Here is an 11,422-nt window from a genome sequence, read left to right on the forward strand (position 1 = left end):
CTAGGTGTTGGTACTATACTTGCAATTACACGCAGGCTGATGGAGAATCAGGCTTAATGTTTTAATAGGCACCTAGCTGGCATACTGGATTTGGAATCAGGAATGCTTGAGCTCAGAAGCTACCTCAGTTTGTTCATCTGTAAAATGGGGATGGAAATATCTTCTGCCTCACAAGGATTTTGTGAGGATATAAAGAAATAAAATATGAAAAGCACTTTATCAACCTTAAAATGCTACATAAATGCTTATTATCATTTTTTATTTATTATACACATTTTTGTCCTCTCAGTAGAACTCTTGGAATTGTTACTCACTCCAGTGGTATTCTTATCTCCTACATTGTATTTCTACTCTCATAATTCTCCCTCAAGGCCTCTGCATGGGTTACCAACTAGCAAAACCTCTGTTGGAAACATTGGTGATTTGCTCTCCTCAGAGCGGCAGGGGGCAGAGAAACCTAGAGTCTTTACCTCATGAGCATTGCTACCCACAGAGCAACCCTAATTGCACATCTGTTCTCACAGGTCATTGGGTAATGTGTGTGTTTGTTTTATGTTACATTTGGCTTTTCAGCAAATTGTATCCTGGGGATCAGCCTCGTGTTCTCTCACAAAGGTGGGAGCAAAGAAGGTGAGGTTTAATGAACACCTTCTTTGGTTATTTACATTTTCGTTCTGATGTCCATATGAATCAGTCCTAGAAAGTGGAATGAACTGGGATGTTTTGTATTTTAAAATACGATGCTAAAACCATGTCTGGAAGGGGGGTACAATTCTTGTTAATATGCAGCTCTTAGTCTCATACAAAAGAAATATCATAATCTCCATTTTTACTACTTCAGATGTACAATGTTCATCATCAGATTGTAGGACCAGAGATTTTAGAACTGGAAGCCTTCAGGTCCAATCCCCTTTAATAAGCTTCCTTCACTATGGATTTCTGGTTATCAGTTAAGAACTTAGAGCTATGAATAAGAAAAGAGTACTTTTCCTCTTTCACTTATCTGTACAATGTCATAGGTTTATTGAGCTTTCACTAAGCCAGAAGTTCTAAGACAACATAGAATTTCAAAGATGGAAGTGAACTAAGCAGACTGAGGGCTAGAACAACTATAGGGTAGGCCTAATTGACTTACTCAACTCCCCCCCACACCAATTCAAACAAATGTTGAGACATCTAATCAATCAATTCACTCTTAGACTAAGTGTGAAAATGAGTTGAAAACCATTTGAGGTAGTGAAATGACACTGGGCAAGAAGTTTCTTCCAACTGACAGGGATTTTGTCAAACTCCCTTAGGGTCATATTTAAAAGCATCAAGTTAGCTGGAGTAAAGTAATTCCAGAAATTGGAGCAATTGTGTCTATTTCCAGTATAACCCCACCACCCAGGACTGACCCAGGGCGTCCAAGGATTGGGAGGGAAAGGTAGAAGCCTAAGCTTTAGGCCCCCTCCACACCCTTTCTTTTTTCCTACAGATAATTTTTATTATTCAAAGGTCTCAGAGGAGTTTGGATTTCTGTCTCTCAGGACTGCAGTGAGGTTTCAGGTCTTCCTTCCCTCACCCACCTCAACCTTGATCAGAAAAGAACTTCCCAAGTTTTAAAGGGGCCCAAGGATTTTGAACTTCTGGTCATCTCATGAATATCCTGCCATTCTAGCAGGAGGGCAGTAGCTGGTGTCAGTTTCCATATCTTGTGCTAAAGACAGACTTGACAGATTCTCCATTCCTCCAAGGAAATTCTTGAGCACCTCACAAATGGGAAGAAAGGATTTCTGTCACAAGACTCTGCAAGTAACCATTCGGAATCATGCAGTCTCTTAACTTCAACCCACTTTCCTTTCAAGTCCATACAGTTTGGGAAAAGTGTGTCCCAGACTACTGGGGGAGAGGGGAGTTTACTAACTTTTCTCACTCTAGTAAATACTCCTATTTAAAAGCTACTTCAGACTGGTGGACTCACTTTCAACTTATAATCAAGGGTGAGGGAGAGGAATAGAGTGAAAGTTAAAGCCAATGAAATTAGAGAAGCATTTCTGACTTCACAGGGGGTAATCCCACACATCTCAAACCAATACCCAGGATCCTCAGGGGCATGTAGTTTTGCTCTGAGACCTAATAATCTTCTACTAGAGTTGTAAACCAGATCCTTAGAGCTTATGAGGCCACAAGAAGCAACATATAAAAAAGAAGGTCGCAATGTACTTTAAAGCATAGCAAAACTGAGACAGAAAGACCTTTAGAACAAAAATGGGGGGGGGAGGAGTGTTGGAGCCAAGATGATAGAGTAGAAAGATGCACGTACTCTAGCTCTTCTCCCATAAATTACCTATAAAGAAAGACGCCCAACAAATTCTAGAGCAACAGAAGCTACAGAACAACAGAGTGGAGGAGATTTCCAGCCCAGGGTGACCTAGAAAGCCAATGGGAAAGATCTGCTGCACTCGACATGGAGCAGAACACAGCCCAGTCTTGGCCACACAGAGCCTGGAGGAGCAGGGCTGGAGTGGGCCTGGGGGGCAGAATCCTCGGCAACTGCAGCGGAGCTTCCCAGATTCCTCAACCCACAGGCAACAAAGACATTTCAAAGCTCAGTGAGAGAGCTTCTTCACCTCCATGAAAAGGGAGCAGTGTCCTCCCCTATCCCCAGGCCTAGGCAGCAGTGCAGACCAACCCAAAGGCAAAAGAGTTTCAAAAAGACAATTAGGAGAAGAATGCTTTAAAAAGTAGAATCAGCCAAATGGAAAAGAAGGTTCAAAAGCTCACTGAAGAAAATAGTTCCTTAAAAATTAGAATGGAGCAGAGGGAAGCTAATGACTTTATGAGAAACCAAGAAATTAAAAACAAAACCAAAAGAATGAAAAAATGGAAAATAATGTAAAATATCTCACTGGAAAAACAACTAATCTGGAAAATAGATCCAGGAGAGACAATTTTAAAACTATTTGACCACCTGAAAGGCATGATCACAAAAAGAGCCTAGACATCATCTTTCATGAAATTATTACAGAAAACTGCCATGATATTCTAGAACCAGAGGGCAAAATAAATATTGAAAGAATCCAGGGATCACCTCCTGAAAGAGATCTAAAAAGAGAAACTCCTAGGAATATTGTAGCCAAATTCCAGAGTTCCCAGGTAAAGGAGAAAATATTGCAAGCAGCTAGAAAGAAACAATCCAAGTACTGTGGAAATACAATCAGGATAACACAAGATCTAGCAGCTTCTACATTAAGGGATCAAAGGGCGTGGAATAGGATATTCCAGAAGTCAAAGGAACTAGAACTAATACCAAGAATGACCTACCCAGGAAAACTGAGCATAATACTTCAGGGGAAAAATGGTCATTCAATGAAATAGAGTACTTTCAAACATTCTTGATGAAAAGACCAGAGCTGAAAAGAAAATTTGACTTGCAAATACAAGAATCAAGAGAAACATGAAAAGGTAGACAGGAAAGAGTAATCATAAAAGACTTTCTAAAGCTGAACTGTTTACATAACTACATGGAAAGATAATATTTCTAAATCTTGAAACTTTTCGCAGTATCTGGGTAGTTGGAGAGATTACACACACACAGACAGAGAGACGGAGAGAGAGAGACAGAGAGAGAGAGCACAGGGTGAGTTGAATAGGAAGGAATCATTTCTAAAAAATAAAATTAAAGGGTGAGAGAGGAAAATATTGGGAGGAGAAGGGAAAAAATGGATTGGGGCAAACTATCTCTCATAGAAGAAGCAAGAAAATGCTTTCCAATGGAGGGGGAAAAGGGCAAGGTGAGAGGGAAAAGGTGAAGCTTACTCTCATCATTTGGCTCAAGGAAGAAATAACACGCACACTCAATTTAGTATGAAAATCTATCTTATACTACAGGAAAGTATGGGGAAAGGGGATAAGCAGGATGAGGGAGATGATGGAAGGGAGAGCAAATGGGAGGAGGGAGCAATTAGAAGCAAACACTCTTGGGGAGGGACAAGGTCAAAAAAGAGAATAGAAGAAATGGGGGGCAGGATAGGATGGAGGGAAATATAGGTAGTCTTACACAAAATAACTATTATGGAAGTCATTTGCAAAACTACACATGTATAGCCGATATTGAGTTTCTTGCTTTCTCAGTGGGGATGGGTGAGGAGGGAGGAAGGAAAAGAAGTTGGAACTCAAAGTTTTAGGAACAAATGTTGAGAATTATTTTTGCATACAAGTAGCAAATAAGAAATACAGGTAATGAGGTATAGAAATTTATCTTGTCCTACAGGATAAGAGAGAAGATGGGGATAAGGGAAGGGAGGAGTGTTAGAAGGGAGGGCACATTAGTGGAAGGGGCAATCACAGTGCATGGCATTTTGGTGGGGGAGAGATGGGGAGAAAATTTAGAACTCAAAATTTTTTGGAAATGAATGTTGAAAACTTAAAATAAATAAATTTTTAAAAATAAATATAAAAAAGGACAAAAATTATCAGAGTAGGCAGGGACCTTAGAATATTATGTCAAAGATGAATGACCATTCATAAGGTATCATGGCTTGAAGGAACCTTAGAGATTATTGCAATTAATCTTTTTCATTTTGCAAATGACAAACTGGTTTCAAGGGAGGTAGTGACTTCATTCCAAAAATATTCAGTGTTATTTCACTCATTCAACAAATATACTATATCTACCACTATAAATATATGTCTACTATGTATATATAGAGAACAGTAAATGCTGGGAAAGATCCAAATTTTAGGTAAGACCTGCTTCTTCTAATCATGGAGCTTGCATCACTAGTTTGGGATAAAACACTAAAACAAAGAACTGCAATAGTAAACATTACATAGTTACGTAAATTGTGGTTCGTGTTCAGTTGCTCAGTCACATCAGACTCTTCGTGATCCCATGAATCACAGCCCACCAGGCTCTTCTATCCTCCACCGTCTTTCAAAGTCTGTCCAAGTTCATGTTCAGTGTTTCCATGATACTACTCCCTATCCATCTCATCCTCTGCCATCCTCTTCTCCTTTTGCCTTCATTCTTCCCCAAATCAGGGTCTTTTCCAATAAATCCTGACTTCTCATTACATTGCCAAAGTATTTAAGCTTAAGTTTCTGTATTTGACCTTCCATTGAATAGCCTAAATTATTTTTTGAATATTGACTGATTTTTCTCCCTGTCTAAGGGATTCTTGAAAGTCTTCTCCAGCATCAAAATTTAAAAGTGTCAATTCTATGGTGCTCAGCTTTCCTTATAGTCCAGTTCTCATAGCCCTACATTGCTACTAGGAAAAAAAAAAAAACATAGCTTTGATTATATGGACCTTTGTCAGCAAGGTGATGTCTTGGCTTTTTAGTACGCTGTCCAGATTTGCCATAGCTTTCTTTTCAAAGAGTGAGCGCCTTTTAATTTCATGGCTATAGTTACCATCTGCAGTGATCTTTGATCCCAAGAGTATAAAATCTGACACTGTTTCCATTTCTTCTCCCTCTGTTTCTCAGTAAGATATGGTGCCAGTTGCTAAGATCTTCGTTGTGTTTTTTTTTTTAATTTCAAGCTTCAAACCAGCTTTTACACTATCCTCTTTTACCCCCATCAAGAGGTTTCTTAACTCCTTTTCACTTTCTTCTCTCATAGTAATATTATCTGCATATCTGAGACTCTTGATATTTCTCTGGCAAACTTAATTCCAGTTTTTGATTCATTCAATCTGGCATTTCATTTGATGTGTTTCCTATATAAGTTAAATAAAAAAACAATACGCACTACAATGTCAATATATAACTTTGTTGTGCTGTTTTTCCAATCTCACAGCAGTTTTTTTTTTTCCATTTTTGAGTTTAAGTGGCTTCTTGACTTGCATACAGGTTTATCAGGAGGCAAATAAGATGTTCTGGTACTCCCATCAATTTGATGACTTACCCCATAGTGAAAGGATTTCATGTAGCAAATGAAGCAGAAATGATGGTTTTGTTTTGTTTTGTTTTTCCTGGCACTCTCTTGCTTTATTCATAATCCAACAGTTATTGGTGATTTTGTCTTTAGTTCCTCTACCTCTTCAAAAACTGATAATTTTTTTCTGATAATTCTTGGTTCGTATATTGCTGAAAGCTAGCTTGCAGAATCTTAAGCTTAATCTTGCTGGCTTGTGAAATGAGTGAAATTATTTGGTAATTTGAACATTCCTTAGCATTGCCCTACTTTAGGACTGGGACATAAATTGATCTTTTTCCAATCCAGTGGCTGTTGAGTTTGCCAAATTTCCTGGCATATTGAGTGTCATACTTTAACAGCATCATCTTTTAGGATTTTTAATAGCTCAACTACAATTCCATCAACTCCATTAGACTGGTTATTAGCTATACTTTCTAAGACCCACTTGATTTCATTCTCCAAGATGTCTGGTTCTAGATCAATAACCATACCATCATGCTTATTGGTGATATTAAGATCTTTCTTATATAATTCTTTTGTATACTCCTACCACTTCTTCCTCTCTTCTGCTTCTATTAAATCCCTGCCATTTTTGTCATTTATCATACCTGTTTTTGCATGAAACATTTCTTTGATATCTCTAATTTTCCTAAAGAGATCTCTTGTCTTTCCTCTTCTGTTGTTTCCTTCTATTTTTTCACTATTCACTTAAGAAAACTGTGTTATGCCTCCTTGCTATTCTCTGGATTTCTACATTCAATTGGCTATATTTTTCCTTTTCTCCTGTGTCTTTTGCTTTTCTTCTTTCTTCAGCTATTTGTAAAGCATCACCATATAGTCATTTTTCTTTCTTGCTTTTCTTTGTAATGTTTTTGTTTGTTTCTGCCCCTATACAGTTTTGCAATCCTCTTCCCATAGTTCTTCTATCTACCACATCTAATCCCTTAAATCTATTTATCAAATATACTACATATTTATAAGATTTCAACCCTAGTTTTCTGACAAAAATTCATTACTTTCCACTGTAGCTCATTTCCTCTAGCCATTATACATAGTGGAACAAAATATGGTCAACATCTATATTATTACTCATTGACTACCAATGGTCGGGATATAAGATTAATCTTTGCTATGAGTGTTGGAAGTTATTCGAGACCATTCATTTCTGATTGCTTAAAGATTAATGCATGATATCAAATGCATTAGTCAGTTAAAGTTTTTGCCATGGCAGGGTGACCTTGAAACTTTGAAGGGATTGCCAGTAGAGAAGAAGAACCAGTAATTTCTACTGAGCTGGACAAACTTCAATTTCAAATCTGCAGACAGATTGCTTTTCTGAATTTGTAGAGTTTCATCACCAATATACTAGCTATTAGGAGAAGAATTTTTTTGGCCAAAAGAATTCATGAAATGTAGCTACCTGAAGTGAAGGGGAGGGTGTCATCTGCATAAGTGAAGGAAGTACCCGCTTTTGAGAATCCATTTTCATCCCCAGCCACAATAAAATGGTACAAGATTAAATAAACTGTCCTGCTTCCATTAAGTTATTGTCTTTTGTGAGTAAAAATGAGTTTGAATTTCCACTGAAATATTTGAATTTCACATCCTGCATTTTACGTTATTACTCAGATAATGAATTGTATAGGTACATTCAGTTCTTGTTCATTCATTTCTCAGTAACATCTAACTCTTCTCAACCCCTTTTGGGGTTTTCTGGGCAGATACTGGAGTGGTTTACCATTTCCTTCTCTAGATCATTTTTACAGATAAAGAAACTGAGACAAATAGAGTTAAGTGATGACTTGACCAGGGCCAAACATCTAGTAAGTGTCTGGGACCAGATTTAAACTCAGGAGGATGAGTCTTCTTGATTCTAATTGAGATCAGTGTTCTATCTACTGTGCCACCTAGTTGCCTATATAAGTAAGCATAGAGTCTAATCAAAATTAACCCATGACTCTTTATGATAGAAGTATAAAACAACCCCTGATTCATGACTATGGACACATTTCATGGCAGGAGGAAGCCTCTCTTTGATATTCAGCTATTTCATCCCATCCTCCTCAGGAAGTACATTGGTTTCAAAAATGCAAAAGGCATTACAGAGGTCTTGGTGGAGTCAAGGAGATATCAACATATTGACATGGATTTCTTGCAAACAAGAAATAATACGAGAGGTCATCAAGGACAGTTACAACTAAAAGAGATCTTCCAGCAAGGGGGCACAATATGAGTTGGAGTGCCCTGATACTGCGCAGGTATGCACAAGATAAATTTGAAAACTCAGAGGAAGGCCTCCAATGCATTAAGAGATGGGTAAATGAAGAACTTACAGAAAGACATAGACTACAAGTGCATAGGATAAGAAGGTATAGAAGGTCCATGATCTACATCACAACGACTAGTATATCTGTATCACTTCAAAGTCTTTTACAAATACAATCCCATATGATTTCCACAAACCTGGAAGATAGATGTTATTACTCATTTTCATTTTAAAGATGATGAGGCTGAAACCCAGAAAAGTTGTGCCTTGCCCAGGGTCACAAAGATGAGTAACTGTTTGAAGGTGAATTTGGACTTAGGTCTTCCTGACTCCAGGTCCAACTTTCTGTTCACTGCACTATCTTGTTTTATGATCATTCATAGGGAATGTCTACACTGATGAAATGAAGGATATTACAGGATCATAGTATCATACATGTATATAGGTCTTGAAGGAAATTTATATCACACTTAATCTAACCCTCTCATTGTACTTTTTGTGAAACTGAGGCCCAGAAAGTTTAGAAGTGTATTATCTCCATGATTCCAATTTGCCAATTTAAGAAATTGAGTTATTGATGTTCATGATTAATTTGATGCCTTAGAGACATAGCCTTTTATTTTGTGAGTCCGTATTTATAATGATGAAGTTATTCCTAGTTATAGCTATTTAGTTATCTACTTATTGCGGTATTACTCAGGATTTCCTTAAAAACATGTGAGAGGGCTTTCCAGGTGTTTGAAATCTATGAAAAGGGCATAGTATAGTAGAATAATTACTGGATTTTTTTAGTTACAGGTCATGGGTTTTAATTCTATGTCTTATGCTTACTATCTATATGACCTTGAATAAACAATTTAATTTATTTTAAATTCAGTTTCTTCATCTATAAATTGAAGAAGTTGGACAGACGACCTCTAATATTCCTCCCGACTCTCAATCTATGTTCATATTCATTTCTTTCGGAAGATGAATGTTCTTTTTCTATAATCATTTGAATCTATCAGATTTCTGTGTGTAAAGGTGATAGAACTTGTTTATTTAAAAGTATAAGCAGAGGAATCATATCCCTGAAATGGTATGACTATTGTTCTTTGACAAGCAAGTAACCTCCTGAGTTTGTGAGCTTCTTGAGGGCACGGTCCCGCCTTTTGCCTTTCTTTGTATACCTGGCTCTTATTACAGTACTTGACACATACTAGGAACTTAATAAATGTTTACTAACTTATTCCAAATCTCCATTACTTCTTAAACATGTATACACACATAGACACATAAATACATGTATATACATATATATGTGTATGTAAATATATATTTATATATGTACAGTTGTATATACATACATACATATATTTATAAGCCTGTTATACATACACATATATATTTGTGTTTTTGTTTAATTTCAGCTTTATGAATTCCTTTTATTTTTATATTACAATCATCTTATTTATATAGTGTCTTTTCCTACCACTATTGTCAGTCTTCCCTTGAAGTAAATAGTTTAAATAGTTAGGTGAAACCAACAGACCCAGCAACTATGTCTGCAGTAAAAGCTAAATTGCACACACATACCCAGTCCACCATCTCTTATTTCCACTCCAGATCCAAAATTGGGCACTAGAATTATATCAGATTCAGATGCCTGCTTCTATTTTCCATTTGTTTTTCTATACCATATTACTTTTCTGATATACACAAATTCCTTATAAATTTTCCATCCTAACAAAGAAAATCAGTTGAGTAAAAAACTGCCTACAAAATGAACTTATCTTACCACATCCACAGCATTCAATCCTCATAATCTCCTATATCTATTCAAAGAAGAGAGTATATAATGTATTTCATCATTTACTCCTCAGAATCTCAGTTAGTCTTAGTTTAGCTGCATTTTGGTTTTGTTTTCATTTCCATTTTTTTAGTTATTGCATATATTGTTTCCCTGGTTCTGTTGTTTGTTCTATATCACTTCCTACTAATCTCTCATGTTTCTGGAGCCCAGCTATGAATCATTTCTTATGTATGCCACCAATTTTATTGATAGGCTAGTAGGATGTAGAGGTGGTAGAGCCCTTACAGATTGTCTAGTCTAATTAATATAGTCATTTTATGGACAAAGAATCAGCAGCCTAGAGAAGTTAAATAATTTGCCTAAGTTCAACCAGATTTCCTTTCATTAATTCATTCAAGAAATAATTACTCAGTGCCTAGTGTGCAAATATAGATATAGATATATAGATACACACAGAGACATATATATATATATACATTATATATTCTCTCCACTCTGCTATGACAAGCTGCTAATCTAATGCTGGAGAATAATAGCTAACATGTATATAGAACTTTAAGATTTATGAAGCATTTCACATGTGTTCACTTACTTTGAAGAAAATATCTTAGTTTTAGTTGCCTAGTTTTGTACCTTGGCTATAATTTAGAGTTTCAGTTAGTAGGCTTATTGACTTGGGCTACTCATATGAAATAGAAATCAAGGAAGAAAGAATATGACATGAAAGTGCTTGCCTTTCTTAGGCATTTCCCAAAATCCTGGCTCACACTGTTCAAATGATTGATTTCAATCACCACTATATATGCTCAGGGACTATGGGTATCTATATGTCTTGATCTCTGTTGTCTTAGAACCTGACAAACCCTGGGCCCCTAGGTGGGGACTACCAGAAATTGTCCCCTAAAAAAGGCAGATGCTTCATTCTTTCTGATGATTTATACTAATGCAATTATATCCTACAGCCATCTGCCAAACATGTGTCCCTGAAATTACCTTGTCCTGCATGTCTTTGTGATGATATATATCTACCAATAGCAAAGACACTAAAAGCAGGAAAATCAAATCTATTTCTCATCTTTCCAGGATTCTAAAATAGAATCATGTAGACTGAGGTGCCTTCTTTCTTTACTAATGTTTCATCACTACCTTAAATCTTGCCTATTAAATTAGATATTATTGGTCACCAATTTTATTTCTTCAACTAATCATTCAAATGTTTTGGGCCTACAATGGTTTGGTCACTTCTCTAAAAGTAGATATTCTGTTTTAGGTCTGCTCAGTGAATTCTCATCATTGTAAAGTCCTAAGATATATATGGAATATAAGAAATATTCAAACAAATGCTGACTTGTTGCTTCCCATAGAATCACAGATTCTGAGTCATAGGGGAACTTAAAGGTCTCTAAGTATTATCTCCTTATTTTGTAGAAGGAGAAACTGCGGTTATACAAGTAACAAG

At 36.5% G+C, this 11,422-nt stretch overlaps 1 pseudogene; it reads right to left on the reverse strand.

Annotated features, from left to right (window-relative positions):
* LOC140512126 (uncharacterized) overlaps positions 1–9,973 on the reverse strand; it is a 28,698-nt pseudogene extending 18,725 nt beyond the window's left edge.
* Positions 9,974–11,422: the final 1,449 nt, after the last annotated feature.

The sequence above is a fragment of the Notamacropus eugenii genome, chromosome 6 (assembly GCF_028372415.1).
Source record: "Notamacropus eugenii isolate mMacEug1 chromosome 6, mMacEug1.pri_v2, whole genome shotgun sequence".
NCBI classification, from domain to species: domain Eukaryota; kingdom Metazoa; phylum Chordata; class Mammalia; order Diprotodontia; family Macropodidae; genus Notamacropus; species Notamacropus eugenii.